A 6,167-nucleotide genomic window follows, 5' to 3' on the forward strand; every position below is an offset into this window, starting at 1 on the left:
GGTCCCCAGTAGCCCTTGGGCAGACTCGGGTTGAGGCTCCACATAAATATTTTCAAAGTAATCTATAATTTCTTTAGTATCTGTAGTGACATAAGCCTTTTTATTTCTGATTTTGTTTAAGTTTCTCTCTTTCTTTGAAAAAATAATATATAACATTTTAAAGTAATGCATAACAAGTTCTGGGTAACAAATTGGAGACAACAAAAAAAATCAGTCAATTTAGATACAAAGCATCTGATCTTAAGAAAGACTGAAAATATTATAAATGAGAGAACCTAGAATCTATGAATAAAATATAACATTAAATCCTATGATAATTAGAGTTCTATCAAGATAATAAAATTAAATTGAATAAGTAAATGTCAGAAGTTCTTCAAAATAGGCAAAAATTGAAAAACAAAACTGAGAGATTTCTTCTCAACTTAGGTTGAAAAAATTTCTTTAGATAAATAATATAATATCTGAAGTTAAATATGTATAATTAGTGTTCTATTTATTTATTAAATATGTATAATTAGTGTTATGTTTATTTAAATTTATTTAAAATTAAATAATTTTATATATTACCATATGTATATATGAATAAGTCAGATATAAATGAAGCAATACAGCATGAATACAATTATTATTCTGAGTTGCAACTTCAAATAAGCAAGGTATAATTGAGATAAGTTCTCTTTTAAACTGGCAAAATGAGATTAGAAAAAAAGCCTTATTGGCATAGTATGAATAAGAACTAGAATTACAGTGAATTAAACATTGCCTAGTCTTCTAAATAATGTATAACAGTAATTGGAAACAAAATTATTAAATATCATAATTAAACAGTTTAAATAGTGAAGCCAGAGCAATAGCACAGTGGTAGTCATTTACCTTGCATATGGCAACCTGGGACAGACCTGGATTCAATCTCCAGCATGCCATATGGTCCCCAAGCCTGCAAGGAGTGATTTCTGAGTACAGAGCCAGAGAAACCCCTGAGTACCTCCCAGTGTGGCTCAAAAAACAAACAAAAAGTTTGAATAGCGATGGTAAAAGGATTCCAAGTTAAATCACTTACTCATAACACAATTTATAGATATAGCATATAGAAACTATTGCATTGATGAAGTACAACACTCTATTGCCACATGAATGTTATTGCCATTATCTAGAATCTAATAGAGAAACATTACTACCCTTTCTTGTCAGCTGGTATAATTTGACAGCTTGTACAAAGTGATTAAGTGTGATATGTTACATCAAATCATTAATGTTACTCAAAATGTATATTAGTAAATGTAGATAAAATCATTATAATATAGTAATATTGTGAAGATGAATTTTTCTCTGTCCATTAAACCTATTTCAACTGGGTTTTTATATTCAATAACTATGAAAAAAATTATAAGTATCTACTATTTTTATGTTAATGAAATGTTTTATAAGAGGGTATACAGTGGCAATAAAAGAGCTAGAATTCCATTTTTATTTTATAAACTTAAATTTTCTTCTGTGTCATAATGGAAATCCTATGTATTGTCATAAGCAAAAATATAGCTTTATTATTTCCTTTTAATGCTTTTGTATGAAAAAATAATTATACATAAGGATCTATAATATATATAAATATATAAATATATTTAAAAACCATTATTACTTGATTAAGTTAATAGTTTATCAAATTCACTGTTATTAAAGAATAAAAGCTATAAAATATTTAACAGTTTAGTAAATATATAGCACAGTCTATGTCATAGTTAATATAATATAATGATATAATATAATAATATAGCTAATATAATATTCATTATCTTCTCTTTTTTTTGGTTTTTGGGCCATATCTGGTGACACTCAGAGATTAGTTACTCCTGGGTCTATGCTCAGAAATTGCTCCTGGCTCAGGGACCATATGGGACTCCGGGGATCAAACCCAGATCCTTCCTGGGTCAGCCATGTGCAAGGCAAATGCCCTACCACAGCACTATTGCACCAGCCCCTGATTCATCATCTCTAATGTCGAAAGTATTAAAAAATATTAATACTATCTATAAAATATCTCAATTGCCAAAATTTCCACATTGAACATAAAAATTACCAAATCTGAAATTATAAGAAATTAGAGATTTTTGTATTTGTTTTATTTACCTTAATTTTTACTTCAGTAGTTACTTGATGCACCTCATAATATTATTATATTCATTTATTTAATTAGAAAACTATTATTCCTGCCTCTGAGACAGAAAACTCAAATACAAAATAAAAAACATCCTTAGTCAAAAATATAAATACCTTGGGCCTGGAGAGATAGCACAGCGGCGTTTGCCTTGCAAGCAGCCGATCTAGGACCAAAGGTTGTTGGTTTGAATCCCGGTGTCCCATATGGTCCCCCGTGCCTGCCAGGAGCTATTTCTGAGCAGACAGCCAGGAGTAAGCCCTGAGCACCACCGGGTGTGACCCAAAAACCAAAAATATATATATATAATATACATATATAAATACCTGAAATAATAACAAGAATAAATTAAAGACAAATGAATTGTTTAAATGTAACCACAGACTCTAAAATTATACAATAATTAAAATAATTTCTACTGAGAATGAATTAGTTTCATTTAGAAAAATAGGATGACTGAGTAGTATTTCATATTTTAATAAGTTGTAACTTATAATTTATTCTGCTTAGAAATACTCTTGCTTTATATCTCAGATAAGACATAATAGAATTTTTCAAATATACATAATTTCTTCTAAATTTTAGTGATGATTTGTGGTTGTGAATAAATTTTAAACTATAATTTAATTTAAACTCTAAATTTTAAATAATAACAGATTCAGTGGTCAAAACAACATTCAAAGCTGTTCTATTGCACAAGAGGAGAGATTTACAGAGTAGTTACTTAGCAGTTAAATTACCTTTAAAATGTATATGAACTTTTATACGAGTATTCATATAAGTTCTTAATTGATTCAATATGTATCAGCAAATGAACAATTCTTAAAATTTTATGCAATTCCTATTTATCTTTCTAATATGTAAGTCTACTGGTGCCCATTAATGTATAAATCAAATAAAATAAAAGTCAATTTATTATATCTTAGTCCAACCAGGAAATATAAATCACACAATAATTTGAAATTATTTGTAGGGAAATTTAAAATGAAGTACTATAGGTGGTCATAATAATAATTAGCTAGAAATTGCAAACATTGAAGCTAGAGAGACTATAAATAGAGAACTCCTACATTTGAACTTAAATTAAAATAACTATAAAGGGTTCCTTGATGGCACACTATATGACCAGCTAGGGCTGAAGTTAAGATCTTGTTGGAATAGGCAAAGTGTGAGATCTCTGAATGGAGGAAGAGTTGCTGGAAAATTGCACTCTGAGTAACATGTAAGAATGTATTTAAGTCTTGAAATATGAAAGGAAAGATCCTTCAGAGAATCTTCTCATCATTTCTTTTCCAATATAATAGCATTAGAGGAGGCGCTGAAGATAAGCTGCTGATCACTGTATTCAAATGGACATTACCAATCTCTCCATAGCAGAAAAGAAGCATTGCTTTGAATGAATGTTATGATAATAAAAATTAGAAGCTTCCAGAGAGAAGGTAGCTTAATTACTTATTAGAATAACAAAGTCAGAAAAGTTTAAGTTGAAAATCAACCTTAAATGTCTGAGTTTAAGCCACTAATATTTTTAGATTGTTATAATTTTTAAAACTTAATTACCATTAAATTAGTTATTTTCTATGTAAAATTAAAAGTATGAAGTAGCAGCAATAATCAAAATTTTATAAATAATTATCGTCTTTAAGAAAGAGAAGCAAAAAAAGAGAAGCAAATGGTATGTGATTGATTATTTTCTAAGTATGTTTCGGGAAAAAAATTGAAATGAAATTTTAAACAACTTTTCAAATTACTCAGCAGAACAATAGAAATCTGATATATATCACTTTTTCTATCAAATAGTTCAGTGTGAATTTTAAAAATAGGATACTATCATACAATGTATTCAATATATAAAGTTAAGGAGTTTGGCTTATGTTGGACTCATGATGAAAAGTTTTATTTAATGTCCTCTTAAAGATAGAAGTAACTAATAGTAGCCTATAAGAAATGTTTGCTTATGAACATTTTTAGGAGGTATAGTATTATCTTATTGCATAATCATTGAAAAGAAAGTTTTTAAAAGAAATGAAAAATATTAAGCAAATATATTTTTAGAATATACTAAAAATGCATTTAGAAAGAAAATTAAGCTGCAATTAACCACTAAATAAGCAATTTTACTAATAATTCTGTGGTGCTTTAAATGATAAATGAAAATAAATGTATCAAAGTATTTAAAGTTCTGTTTTATTTTCTGAGCAACAGAGTTACTTCAATGTAACAACTGACTAAATTAATCATTTTAATTTTTTACTTGACACCCAAGTTCTAACAATCTCTAAATTCTCACTGTAAGAGAAGAGGCAGCATCTAATTGAAGAAAATTGATGTTAGAGTTTACCAACAAGGACTCTCAGCATTGCTCAGATTTTGCTGCTAGACCCAGTCTGAAACCCTTCCTATCACCACAAATAGTTTTACATTCTGTCTGTGCTCAAATAACACCAGGGAAAAAGAAATGATCACCTATGGCAACTGACAGTAATCTACCTCACAGAATGCCCTGTGTACATTTTGCAGAAAGAAGATTCTACTGCATATTTAACAGAAGTCAGTCAATAGAAGTTTACATAATACTCAGAATAAAAGATTAAATTACTATTTAATTTATTTATTTAACTTTTCTAGTGACCAATTCCATGACAAATTAGACTGACAAACCACACTGTGAAGTCACTCTTCTTGCAAATGGGCCTCCTTTTGGTTTGGGTTTTAAAAATACATTCAATAGTTGAAATATATTCAATTCAGAATAGAAGTGGTGTGTGTGTGTGTGTGTGTGTGTGTGTGTGTGTGTGTGTGTGTGTGTGTGTGTGTGTGTAAGAACTGACTTATTGTTTGATTCTGACAAAGAATCCTTTATCTAGTAAGTTATTTATCGTCTTATGTAGATGTATGCTATGTAAAGAATGACTTTTCATTAAAGCAAGCTTAGCATATTTGCAATTGTCTTAATCCGATGGGAAAGTTTTTGGTTGAAATGGTGGAATTATATAATGTGGTATGTGTTATCCACAAATTGATTCTATGTGGGAAAGAAAAATATTTTTTAAAATGTTTTCTTTTCTTTTGAGATATTTTTTTTTACTTAGGATATTGGTCATGGGAATGTTGCACTGCTGAAGGATTTATATCAAAAAAATAAAGAAAAGAAAAGAAAAGATAAGGCTTCCCAATTCTTACCACAGGCTGTGTTCTTTACACTGACTGTGTAGAAAGAGGAGGTACAATAAATGCACCCCATATACACCTCAACAAAGGTCCTTTGCCTGGTCTGTATTGTGAATTGGGGGACAAAAAAAAGTTTTTTTCTTATGGTTCCACAAAACAACTGTGGCAAGAAGAAAATCTTGGACACACCCAAAAGAAACAACTATTTGTACAGTTGGCAGAATTTATCTGGATTGAATACTTGTATCTTATTTGCTAGACATCTTCTGACTATAAATTTCTGAATATGACATTCTGAATTAAATATATTATTGGTACTTTAGCTACTTGTAATTTCTTTGAATTAAATATATTATATGTATTAGGCCATAATATAATTACATCATAATATAAATTTCCAATGTTGTTTCCATTATTCCAATCTGACTTTATCCTTGCAAACAAAGTTTACCATTGCACCATGCACAAATTGCCCAACTATCTTCTATTTGTTAATAATAATATGATATCCTACAATTGACAAGGAACTTCTAAGTTGAACAAGTAAACTGAAGAAGATTTGATCCATGTGGGCATCACCCTATAGAAAAAAAATAAGAACCTTAAAATATTATTAGTATTTCTTATACTATAGATGCTCTATCACTAAGAAGCAACTGTTACAAAAACTCTTCCGTGGAGCCAGAGAGATAGCATGGAAGTAAGGCGTTTGCCTTGCATGCAGAAGGTCAGTGGTTCGAATTCCGGCATCCCACATGGTCTCCTGAGCCTGCCAGGAGCGATTTCTGAGCATAGAGCCAGGAGTAATCCCTGAACACTGCCGGATGTGATCCAAAAACAA

At 29.6% G+C, this 6,167-nt stretch overlaps 1 non-coding gene across 1 annotated transcript; it reads left to right on the plus strand.

Moving 5' to 3' along the window:
• Positions 1-5,321: 5,321 nt before the first annotated feature.
• Positions 5,322-5,454, plus strand: LOC126010118 (small nucleolar RNA SNORA51). Its single transcript, XR_007496255.1, has one exon. It is a non-coding gene; the product is annotated as a small nucleolar RNA SNORA51 (small nucleolar RNA).
• The last annotated feature ends 713 nt before the right edge of the window (positions 5,455-6,167 follow it).

The sequence above is a fragment of the Suncus etruscus genome, chromosome 5 (assembly GCF_024139225.1).
Source record: "Suncus etruscus isolate mSunEtr1 chromosome 5, mSunEtr1.pri.cur, whole genome shotgun sequence".
NCBI classification, from domain to species: domain Eukaryota; kingdom Metazoa; phylum Chordata; class Mammalia; order Eulipotyphla; family Soricidae; genus Suncus; species Suncus etruscus.